Genomic DNA, 13,639 nt, shown 5'->3' on the forward strand with positions numbered 1-13,639 from the left:
CAACCACTAAGCAACTCTGGCTGGGCGATTTCTAGGTGTGTTTTTTGTTTGTTTTTTTTGCCCCAAAACATATTAAAGACAATTTCATGTTAAAGGACACCCAATAATTTTATTGTCAATACAAATTTTGTACAATTATTAACTTGGAAATGAGTAGTTTAGGGGTCATTAAATTAGGAAAGTTCAAATTAAACTGATCTTTATGCATTTATTAAAATCTAGCAGGTGAGTTTTGTATGAGTAATTTTAAAGGATACAGAATCTATACTTTATGGAATGTTCTATGATTTCATCAATCTTCTTCTCTTAGTAAATCTAATCAACCACCAAAAACTGTCAGTTCTTCTCAGAAAAGCCCAGACTACTATTTTCATCATTCTTTACATTTTCTTCCAATATTAATGTTCTAAAGTATTTTCCCATTTTACAGACAGAAGTCTAAAGTATTTTAATAGTTTCAAATTTGTCTATGATCTAGACCCTAAATAATTCTGCAAATTCATATTTAACCAATTCCTCCCAGGGTTATTCAATCCAGGTTTAGAACATAACTTCATTTGTGAATAAAACAAAATGTCTCACTTTTATATTTTCTCACAATGCACAGGTAATGTACCCAGTTAAATATTTTACGAGTAAATGAAAGACAGAGTAAAATTTGTCTCCATAATCCCTTTTGTAATATGTCTGCTGATCTTTATTACTCACTCACCTAACTTCTGTTCCAATGATATTTTGAATTTATACCATTGTGGTTCTTATAGCATTCTTAAAGGTAATTGTATGTGAATTTATCGATAACCACCTCTAGACTCTACACTATAATTAGATGCCATCTCCTATTTGTCTTTTAATTGCTTACTTCATGAATGCTAATGGTCTCAGTTACTTATTGCTGAATAGCAAACCACTCCAAAATTTAGTAACTTAAACCATTCCAAAATTTAGTCCTTAAAACAGCAGTCATTTTATTTTCTCCTGCAATCAGGAATTCGGGAAGAGCTAAATAAGGATGGAGTTTCTTTGCTCCCGGTTGAGACTGAGGGATTATTATTGTTAGAGCCTTACCTACAGGAGCCATGCCAAGGGACGTTGTGAGAGTTTAAGAAATTTTATTACATTCTCTGACAGCGGGCTGAGACCAGTGTGTTGGTATCAGCCCAGCGGGACTGCTTAGGTTCTCTTCTAATATCGGATAAAAGTATGCAATATAGGGTCAGGGTGTGGGTGTGAAAGTAGGCCAAGTGGAGGGGAGGGCAGGAGTCAGTCAAGGGAGTCAAGGGAAGGGAGTGCACAGGTCAGTCAGGTGGAGGAGAATTCCTCTTATCTTGCTTCTGCAGGCTTTGGCCGTCTGCCACAGCTTTGAGAAAAAGTTTATAACAATATATATTTCAGAAAACATGTCCAAGCAGGAGAGATTAAGGGTAGTTCATCCTCACAGTTATGGCCTTATATGTCTGACCCTACCGCTAGAATAGCTAGACTGTTGAGACCTTTTAGTACTCATAGTCCCTTATCCTTCAGAACCTCTCCTCTTGTGGCTTTGCATTCTTCCATTCTTCAGGTCATTTGATTTCATGTAGCCTCCTGGCTAAGGCTTCCTAACAAGGTGAGAAAAAAAATTTGCAGGATGTCTTAAGCCATTTAGTCTCTGAAGCCATTTCTGCATCATTCTATTTGTAAAAGCAAATCACAGGGTCAATCCATACTCAGTGTAGGAGAAATATACTACTCTACCCATTGATGAGAAGAGTGGCAAATTCCATTGCAAAAGGGAGATATTGTTGCATCTATCTTGAAAAACAATCTTCCACAGGCACTTAGTGCTTGATAATTAATTTTCTGCTTAGTAGATATTCCTCATCTGAAAAAAAACATTCTAAATAATTCATTTTTAAGATGCATTTTTGCTCTAATGTATTGGATAAGTTCTTTGGATATTATAGATATGCTTAATAAATTGGAAATACGATATTTTACTTATCTTTTCTAATACAGCTATGGCCTGATTTTCTAAGAAGACTAATAAATAATCAGGACAATAAACAGAGCATCACTCTTGCTTAATTTCAAATAAAAACTAAAAATAAATATTAAAAATTTCCAAACATTTCTTTAAAATTACTCTTCTATCTCTATGCATCATAAATGAATAAGACTGGTTTCTCTACTATGAAAATTGTTAACAGTATCATTAAGAATCATGTTCTCAATCCAACATACACCAAATAATGTGTCACATTGAAGACTTCTAATATTGACGTATGCATTTTTTAAAGTATGCATATAGGTGTTTTAAATAGAGAATTGTTTAATTTATAAGTTGTATTGATTTATAATTGTAGGATGACAATAAGTTTTAACATTATAGTGAATCTTTTTTTTAAGTTTTAAAATTGATTTTTGAGAGGGAGGAAGGGAGAGGAAGAGAGAGAGAAAAACATCAATGTGAGAGTAACATTGATGGCCCCTACCAGAGATCGAGTCCTAAATCCAGGTATGACTGGTAATGGAATGGCAACGCTTCAGTGCATGTGAGGATGCCCAACCAACTAAGCCACACTGGCCAGGGCATGACAGTGAATCTTTTTTATTAACTGTCCTACAAGCAATAAACAAGACGAATGTTTATACTGATTCTTTGTCAGTTTTCCTAGATTTGTTTTGGTTATATTTATTAGGAAACATTTGGGGGAGACTATTGAATTTATTGATAAATTTGAGCTTTTATTTTGCATAATCTTTTATACTTAATTCTTATAGTAATTAATTTTTAGTGCATTAAAAGAGTATTTGTGTGTCACAAATATAAATTGTTTATTACAGTTAATGTGAGATGCTTTATGCTAGAAAACTTTAAGCTGGAACAATGAGGAGTAGACACAAATCTTACAGCTGCTAAATTATTCTTGAGTATTTACTTCTTCCTCAGAATGTCTTATTATTTATTTTATGAATAGTACCTTGTAAAAGGAGGAAAAATGATAGATGTCTAATCTCACCTATCTTAATAATGAGTTATATGTTTATCTCACTCAATTAAGAAATGCATTGATCCATATACCTCAGTTGAAAAATAAGTAGAAAGTTTGATATGATTTAGAAGCAATTACTCCATAAAGAAATGTCATATAAATAAGAATTTATGTTTCATATGTTTTCGTGTTATTAACACAGTCTTTCATTCTGTATTTCAAATAATTATTTTTCACATGTGTTACAAGTGAATTAGTAGCTTTCAGTTTCATAGAATCCTGCTTTTGGAGACGTTAACATCTTTATACATGTGCTCTCTGGAAGAAGCAGACTTCAGAAAAGTCAGACAGCAATTGAATTACTTAACAGAATTTAAAGCCCAAGATTTTAGGATTGATAAAAACCTCAGCTAGCAAAACTATTTACTAGCAGATTAAAGAACTGGAATAAACTGGGAGTTTATCTCATTAATCCGAAGAAATCTTCACTTGCAATATATCCTATCCTATTGATATGTCAGTATCAACATAGAAGGAACACAACACGGTTTGACTGTCCAGCTGGAAGTAAATTGAAAAATGACATGTTTTCCCTTCTATTCTTCTTTATATACTTTATCTACTGCTCTCTTATTTGGCTAAATTTTATTCTTGTTTTTGTTTTGTAAGTCAGTGATATTTCTATCTATATATTAAAGCAGAATGTAATTCTATAATCTCTTGGATTTCATTATTATGATAAATTTAGTAGTTATATTGAAGTGTTTTTAAGGCACTAGGCCATTGTGCAATTTTAAAGGGAAATGTTAACCATAATACTTGCTAGAGTTGACAAGATAAAGAAAAATGTGTCAATTCTGAATAAAAAATGGTATGAAAACATTTTGTCCTATAATCAGGAATGCATTGAACTGAACTGAACACATCTTTTGAGAGTGTTGTTCCATAGTTCAGTTTCTATTGTTACACAGCATGACTTAGCATAAATATTCCTTTAAAAAAATAGATACCCTTTTAAAGAGTAGTTTTAGATTCACAGCAATAATGAGCAGAAGCTACAGGGATTTTCTGTATACTCCCTGGACCACATATGCACAGCCTTCCCCACTATCAGCATCCCACACCACAGTGGTACATTTGTTAGAATCAATGAACCCAGACAAATATCTAAGTCCACTGTTTACATTAGGGTTCACTCTTGGTATTTTGTATTTAATCCTCACACTAAGATATTATTTCATTGGTTTTAGAAAGAGAAGGAGAGAAACATCCATCAAGTGCCTCCTGTATGCACCACGAGTGGGGTTCAAAGCCATAACCTTTTGAAGTACTTAAGTTGGTGGTGGCCAACACACCAACCAACTGAGCCACCTAGCCAGGGCCACTCTTGGTTTTATACATTCTATAGTTTTGAACAAATATATAATGACACGTATCCACTATTACATATTTTACAGTGTAGTTTCACTCCCCCCTTAAACGCTCTCTGATCTGCTGATTCATCCCTCCCTTCCCCAATGCCTGACAACCACTGATCGTTTTACTATATCAATAGTTTTGCTTTTTTCAGAATTTCATATAATTAGAATCATACATTATGTAGTGTTTTCCATATCAGCTGCTTTCACTTAATAATATGCATTTAAGTTTTCACCATGTCTTTGCATGTCTAGATAGTTTGTTCCTTTTTTAGCACTGCATTATATTATATTGTCTGGATGTGCCACAGTTTATCCATTCACCATTTTATTGCACTTTAGTTGCTTCCAAATTTTGGAAATTATTAATGAAGCTTCTGTATATGTATGCAAGTTTTTGTGTGGACATAAGTTTTCACCTTAATGGGTAATTACCAGGAAGCATGATTGCTACTTGATATGGTAAGAGTATATTTTTAGTTTTTCTAAACACCAAATTGTCTTCCAAAATAGCTGTACCATTTTGCAACAGCAATCAAAGGAGAATTCTTTTTTTAAAATATATTTTTATTAATTTCAGAGAAGGGAGAAGGAGAGATAGAAATATCAATGATGAGAATCATTGATCAGCTGCCTCCTGCCCACCCCCCACCCCCCTCCCCCCGCCCCAGTGGGGACTGAGACTGCAACCAGGCATGTGCCCTGACCTGGAATCAAACTGGTTTCTTGGTTCATAGGTCAACTCTCAACCACTGAGCATCACTGGCTGGGCTGAAGGAGAATTCTTATTGCTCTACATCCTTTTCAAGATTTTTTGTTGTCAGTGTTCTGGATTCTGGCCATTGTATTAGATGTGTAGTGGTATCTCATTGTTAAGTTGCATTTTCCTGATGACATAAAGTGGAGTATCTTTTCATATGCTTACGCTTATTCGCCATCTCTGTATCTTCTTTGATGAGGTATCTGTTAAAGTCTTTGATACTTATTTTAAAGGATTGTTTGTATTCTGTCCAAGGTTGTTTTTCATTATTCCTTTCCCAGAAAATGCATATGCCTAACATATGAAAATAATGATTAATGTTCATCCCTACAAATAGCATCCCATTGACCAAGAGGGCATGGTTTGAATTCCGGTCAGGGCACATGCCCAGGTTGCAGGTTCAATCCCCGGTAGGGGGTGTGCAGGACGCAGCCGATCAATGATTCTCTCTCATCATTGATGTTTCTATCTCTCTCTCTCTCAAAATCAATAAAAAATATATATCCAGGTGAGGATTAAACAAATAGGAAAGAAAATTATTATATTTTGAGGGTATTACTTTCTATACATTATAAGCATGAATATAACTAGTCTTGTGTTTTGGTGGTAGTCCAGTAAGAATATATAAAAAATAATTAGCCAGAAAGCACAACCTGGATAATCCAAAATTTTGACAATCATAATGGATTACTAGTACACTAAAATATAAATGTTTATATTAAACAGGACTAATGGATACATTTTGAGAAAATACCTTGGGTAATTATTAGTAATGGGAATTAAACTGTAACTAGAGGCCCAGTGCACGAAATTCATGCATGAGGGTGTGTGTCCCTCAGCCCAGCCTGCTCCCTCTCCAATCTGGGACATCCCTCTCACAATCCAGGACTGCTGGCTCCCAAGTGCTCACCTGTCTGCCTTCCTGATTGCCCCTAACCGCTTCTGCCTGCCAGCATGATCAACCCCTAACCACTCCCCTGCCAGCCTGATTGATGCCTAACTGCTCCCCTGCCAGCCTGTTTGCCTCTAACTGCCTTCCCTGCAGGCCTGATCACCCCTAACAGCCCTCCCCTGAAGGCCTGGTCACCCCTACCTGCCTTCCCCTGCAGGCCTGGTCCCTCCCAAATGCTCTCCCCTGCAGGCCTGGGTCCCCCCCAACTGCTCTTCCCTGTAGGCCCAGTCGCTCCCAACTTCCCTCCTCTGCCAGCCTGGTCCCTCTCAACTGCCCTCCCCTGCTGGCCTGATCACCCCCAATTGCCCTCCCTTGTAGGCCTGGTCCCTCTGAACTGCTCTACCCTGCAGGCCTGGGTGCCCCCCCAACTGCCCCTCCCTGCCCTCTTGGTCAACTGCCCCTCCCGGTCGCCCCCAACTTCCCTCCTCTGCTGGCCTGGTCACCCCTAACTGCCCTACCCTGCAGGCTTGATCGCACCCAAATGCCCTTCCTTGCAGGCTTGGTCCCTCCCAACTGCCCTCCCCTGCTGGTCATCTTGTGGTGGCCATCTTGTGTCCACATGGGGGCAGACATCTTTGACCACATGGGGGCAGCCATCTTGTGTGTTGGAGTGATGGTCAATTTGCATATTACTGTTTTATTATATAGGATATGATAGGTGCCATCAAAGTAAAATAATCATTCAATTTATACTTCCCTGAATTAAGTGCAGCTCTAAATGACTGTTGATAATTGCATCTTTCTGATTACAGTGAAAATTTCAATGGCTATCCTCACTGATTGTGTTTGGGGTTTTTTCTCCCCGATTGTTTGATGTCAGCTCTTATATGATTAGTAAATGCTTGTTGGTGCGTGCTGTTTGCATTTTACCTACTCTTGTTATACTTAGGATGCTCAGTTTTCTCTGTTGTTTGAGGGTATCATTGATGCATTGTGTTTTGCTGACATATAAAAATATATGAATGCATCTAAATTGACTTTAGTTAAAGCTACTATAAGAATTTATAACAGATGTCATTTGTTTTCTTAATGGTAACTGTCATATTTTCTTCAATTAGTCAACTAACCTTGTCATAGGAAATATCAATGGCTTCATAATGAGAAGACAATATTTAAAATGTGAAAATTTTTATTCTGTGTAGGTAGACTTTAATGGTAGAATGTAAGAGCAAGTTTTTGTTTTAAATGTGAAAATATTTGATTCATTATTTCATTCCCTGAACACTTTTATTTGCCCAGCTTTCTGAAATCCTTCTATACCAGTTTCATTTACATAGGAACACAGCTGCTCAGCAATTGACAAAAACAAAACAAACCAACAAAAAAACTCACTTTAGTATTTCCATTCTGGCTGCCAGTTCACCAAAGATTAATTTCACTATATATACTACTTCTTGGAGTTCAATAGAGGTAAACTTATTGGATGCCTATAATTATGTCATTTAGCTCTAAATTATTCTCCATAAGCTGTGGAAATTCCTTTGTCATTGTTGATAAAAGAGTTTGGCAGCTTTATAAACTAAAAATATCACAAATAAGTAAAAACATCTTTTCAAAACACTCAGACAGAATTTGCCTTTTTCAGCATTTGAGAATGTAGTAATCAATTTCTCATTCATAATCTCCTTTTGTTATTTATATAATATTCATATTTTTGTGATTTTATTATGGTTTCCTATTTTTGATGTTACTGGCATTTTTCCAGGAAAATATATTTGTTTAATATAAATATTAAACATTAGGGGACTAATTTATTGTGAAACTGTTTTTCCTCCTACATAGTGTTTAATCTCCTTGCACATGTCCCTTTGAAATAATACTCCTTTGGTTTCAGTTTATTTTAGAAAATAAAGGTGAACAAGAGACTCTCTCTAAAAATCAATGGAAAAATATCCTTGGGCAAGGATTAAAAAAAAAAAAAAAGATTGTTTGTTTCCCACTTAATAGAGAGAGTAGAAGGGAAGGAAGGAGAGAGTGAGAGAGAGAGAGAAATAGCAATGTGAGAGAGACACATCAATTGATTGCCTCCCACAGGTACCCAGACGGGGGCCAGGGATCGAACTTGTAAATCAGGTGTGTGGCCTTGATCAGGAATCAAACCTGTTACCCTTGAGTATGTGGGCTGATGCTCTTACCACTGAGTTCACTCGCCAGGGTGGGCAGGAACAAATAATCTTAAACTATCACCATTTATCCTCTCTTTACTCTCTTCTACCTCCCTCCAAACCCTTTTACCTCTGGTAATCACCATACTGTGATCAGTGTCTATGAGTTTTGTGGGATTTTTTTTTGCTTAATCCCTTCACCTTTTTCACCCAGCCTCCCCAATGACCCCTCCCCTCTGACAGCTGTCAGTCAGTTTTCTAGAGCTGTAAGTCTGTTTCTATTTTGTTGGTTAGTTTATTTTTTTCATTATATTCCAAACATAAGTTGAAATTATATGGTACTTGTCTTTCTCTGCCTGGCTAATTTCACTTAGCATAATTCTCTCCTTTTTACAGCCAAGTAGTATACCATTGTGTAAATGTATCACATTTCAACAGAAAATATCTTAAAATTGTGTTTGCCATTATTTAATCTTGGTATTCAGATGCAAAGGGTTAAGTGAATGTCAGGTGTAATGTGGGCATTTTGTTATAAAATATAATTATTATCTCCTCTTTGATCAGAAAGGGCACATTCTATGTTTGTGGGGAAGCACAGGACTTGGTTGGAAAGTTTGTAAGGAGGAATCTCCGAAAGGTTGGGGGCCTCCAGAGGGAGCTGGCTAAATGCGACCACCCCTGCCTTGATTTTTCCAAACAAGTCTGATCCCCCAGGTGCTTTACTGGAATTTCTCTGTTTATTCTTTAGATGAACTTGCTTAAAGGACACGGCAGATGCATGTGTCTTCTCAAGGATACTTACCCTGCTGATAGTATCTAGAAGTTAATTTTAGTTCAAGCTCTTGTTACAGTAAAAGCCTAAGGAGGCAGGTGAATGGGGCTGTTTTGTTTCTCAAGCCAAGCAGTCCCTTAGCCCTTTCACAAAAAATGTGTGTCAGAGTAATCATTCATCTGTCACTCAGGGTCTGCTGGTCAGCCCCAGGCATATGTTTATGCTTAAATTTTAGTTCATTGACTAACATATCTCAGAAAGACAAAGAATTATTTTGATTTATTGAGCTTTCCTTCTTAAGATAACATAATTGATTTAATATTTATTATTTCATTATTTCTCTCACTTAATCTCAGGAGGAAAGTGACCATTGGGGAATAATTCTCCCTTCTGGTGTATTCGCATTGAAGAATAAAGTAACTGTGAAGAATTGGAAGAAAGAGAACATTATCACAGCTGTGTGGCCTGGCTGTAGACTCGTATTCCTTCCCATACAAGGTGTGTTACATTTTATTCTCTTAGAAGAATACACTGAAATGCAGCAGGCTCTTCTTGCTCTCCCTAGGGCAGTGATGGGCAACCTTTTGAGCTTGGTGTGTCAAACTTCACCAAAAAACCGAGCATAACTCAGGTAGTGTGTCACTTTGAGGAAAAAACGTTATTTTGCAAATGTTTCATCCTCAGGAGCAGCAAATGTTTCATCCTCAGCATGCGGCCGCCTCAGCGGCCGCGTGTCATCAGAAATGGCTACGCGTGTCAGTGCTGACACGCGTGTCATAGGTTCGCCATCACTGCCCTAGGGTAAAAATAAGCTTATGCCATCCACCTAAGCTCTGTTTTCTATCTGGACAGATTGACTTTAAGTCCATTTTTAACCATGTCCTTCCCAAGGGGAAGTGTGTTTGTATAGGCAAATGTGCTACCTTGAAATAGAACTGGGAGAATGGGAGAGTCACAGGGCATTTCATACTGCAAAATACCCAGACTTATTTGCCTCTTTTGGTTCATTTCCCTGCCTATATAAAATGTCCTTAAGAGAGTGAACACATGTAAGAGAAGTAACAAAGAATAAAAGCAGCTTTCTGTTAATTACTTGTCAGTTCATCAAGGTGCTCCCATTTCGTTTTTATAAAGTAGCAGACTGATGCAGAGCATGAGCTCCAGAGCCAAGTTAGCTTTGTGCTCACCACTCATTAGTATTTGATTGGACTGTAGTGAGAATTAAATAGATGAGTACAAGTTCAGAATATTTACTGGTACATAGTAAGTATTTAACATGCATAGTTGTTATTATTCTCCTATAATATAATGGGATAGGTTGAAAAACTCTGAGATGGGAATTTATGAATGTGGTAAAGATCATATGAAAACTTCACTTCAAAAATAAGAAATATAAGTTTATAAAAATGTAAATACTATATATAAAGATTGAAATGAGATAGGAAAATATGAGAAACAGAGCAAACTGTTATTACAAAAGGGAAATTATAATGTGCTATATTGCTTCCCTTCATCTGAATCATACTAAAAATTTGATCAGTCTGTATAAAAGAAACTGGTATCTTTTGGTGAAAGATATTTTGGGTGTTCCGTAAATTAATGCATATTTGTTTTGGGGGCTGTTTATAATGGTTCTTTCGTTCCCACCCTACTGCGTTCTATGTTGCTGGTCAAAGAAGTGATTCCCATCAGCCTTATGATTTCCCACTCTCCTTTTTCATTTTATTATCAACTTTACATCACAGAAATTGAGGTCCTGCTTATAACCCTGTGTTCTTATTTCAGTTTCTATTCAACCTGTCAGAGTGTTAATATTATTTCTAATCTTTGCATTTTCTACTCTGAGTTCCTGAACTTGACTTAATGCCACATGCCTGCTCCCATCATTCTTTGAACTATCTGTCAAAAAATTGAGGGTGACATATGTACAAAAAAATCTGTTAGTTTATTATGTTGAATATTATGAACTAGAGGCCCAGTGCATGAATACTTGCACGGGTGGGGTCTGGCTGGCCTGCCCTGATGGGGCTGATTGGGGGCTGGGCCAGCCAGGTGGAAGGGCTGCAGGGAGTTGGCCTGCCGGCCCCGCCCCTGATCGGGAGTGCGGCGATAGGGGGTGGTTCCTGCCAGGGGGAGGGGCCACTTGTGGTTGGCTGGACAAGCCCGCCCCCATTTGGGGGCAGGACCTGCCAGGGGGGAGGGGCCACTGCTGTTGGCTGGACAGCCCCGCCCATGATCATGGAGGGGTGATTGGGGGTGGGGCCAACCAGGGTGAGGGGCCCTGGGCGGTTGGCTGGCTGTCCCCACCCCCTGGTCTAACTCCCAGTCAAAGTCCCGGTCAAGGGGACAATTTGTATATTAGCCTTTTATAATATAGGCTAATATATATAGAATGGTATCTGCCAGACACTGGTATACCATATATAGGATGGTATCTGTCAGACACTGATCCAATCATACACACATACACATACATATATCATGTAATAATCAAGCTTGTTATATAAAACAAATTTTACTTTTATCCTAATATAGTAAAGAGGGTGAGCCACAGAGACATTAATATATTTGACCAGGCCCAGCCGGCATGGCTCAGTGGTTGAGTGTCGACCTATGAACCAGGAGGTCATGGTTCGATTCTGGTCAAGGGCACATGCCTCGGTTGTGGGCTTAATCACCAGGAGGCAGCCGATCAATGATTCCCTCTCATCATTGATGTTTCTATCTCTCTCTCCCTCTCCCTTCCTCTCTGAAATAAATTTAAAAAAATTTTTTTTTTAAATTTGACCAGGGTATTTTAACTTTATTGTCATATTGGCAGTAAATTTCAGTGGGTCCATCTATTAGAAAAATTGATGGGGAAGTGCTGTCTCTGTATGTCAAAACTGGAGTTCATTCAACAAGTGCTTATTAAGAGAATTTGTCACAATTACTTTTAGTTTTTTAAGAGTTCATAAAAATTAATTAAATTGTATTCTAGTTCACTTCTGGCTAGGCAGAAATAAACTAAAATGGAAGGTGGAAACCAAAAAAGAAAAACAGCATAACCAGATTTAAAAAAAGACAAATTATATGTGGTATAAAGTGGAATAAGGCAAATAGAATTTTTGCTGGTTGCTGATACACACAACCATGAGACAAAGAAAAGAATGAAAGGAATGTCTGTGCATACTTGAAATATGGGCTTTGATACGAAGTCATCAAGGAAAACATTCTGCAGAAGTAAGGTTTCCCAAAAGTTCAATTTAGCCTCCCAAATGAAGTTAACTCATAGTCATGGAAAAACTGAAAGCCATAAAATGTCTTTATCGCTGAGATTTTCTTTTAAAGAAATGAAATATCTCCAAACAATATAGTATTATGAATCACACACAAAGATAGTGTAGCTTGTAAATTAATTGTGCATTAAACTCCTGAAATCTTGCAATGTGAGAAAAGACACATGCTGGGAGCATTAAGTCTGCTAATAATTTGCATAGCTTCTTGGAAAGAATTTAATTAAAGTACAATTTTGCAGCTAAATGAAAAGCTGTTATGCCAAGAAATATTAATCAAAATAGTGATAATCTATCTTCAGAGAGACTTTTTGAGTTAACTACTGGATTGAACGGGTTTGGAAAATACAATTATATGATATATAGGTATATATATTCTTTTTGAGAATAGCTTGTGATATAACTTGAAAGTAAACAAATACAAATGTAATAATATGATTTTATGGTTCTGTATATGTGTATAAGTGGAGCAGTAATAGGCACAAATAAACTTTGCTTTTAGTGACACGAACTAATGGAAAGAAAGTTGTAGCTGAGATGTCAGAGTTCAGTAAATTAGTATTCCTTTGAGCCATGCAGGAAACGTTAAGATTTGACTATGCTTAAGTTTCAGTAAGCCCTGAGAGGAGCTTTAACTTCATATTGAACCCTAGAGAGAGGTTCAAGTATGTAATTATTAGATGCTTAGAAATGTGGCCACTGGCTTTAGGAGCCAAATTATGCTGTTAGATAGTTTCTTACGTACTGCTAAATTATCTACATGTTTTTCTACTCTAGCTCCAACATGTTTTTACAATTTTTCCCATTGTGATGTTTGTGGGGAAAAAACAGCTGTCAGCATATGTGTGCATAGCTTTGTGTGACTCTGTGTGTGCGTGGCTCTGTGTGTGTCCTACAATATATTAAGTATATTAAGTACACAATATAAATATGTTGAATGAATCTATAATAATAAAAGCATAATATGCTAATTAGACCAGATGTCCTTCCGGATGACCTTTCAGATGAAGCCGGGGCTGCGAAGGAAGCCTGGGTCCCGGGTGCTGGTGGGAAGCTGGTGCAGGCAGCCAGGGGAAGGAAGGCCTACTCTTGCACGAATTTCGTGCATCGGGCCTCTAGTGAATATATAATAGTAATGAATCATAGTCTCTAAATCCAGTACTTTGTCATTATCAAAACTATGTATTCCATAATTTTATCTGAGTCACTGATAAAAAGTTCAATTGTGATTCGCCAGTGCACTGAAACCAGTTACTCTAACAGATCAATTTGAATAGATGGGAGACAAATGAGCGTTCTTATTTTGGATGAGGAAAAAGAATTAGAAAAGCCCAGAGCTTGGGTGTTATTGGGAGAACTGAACCAACTATAGGACCCTAAGT

The sequence above is a fragment of the Eptesicus fuscus genome, chromosome 4, assembly GCF_027574615.1.
Source record: "Eptesicus fuscus isolate TK198812 chromosome 4, DD_ASM_mEF_20220401, whole genome shotgun sequence".
Classification (NCBI taxonomy): Eukaryota; Metazoa; Chordata; class Mammalia; order Chiroptera; family Vespertilionidae; genus Eptesicus; species Eptesicus fuscus.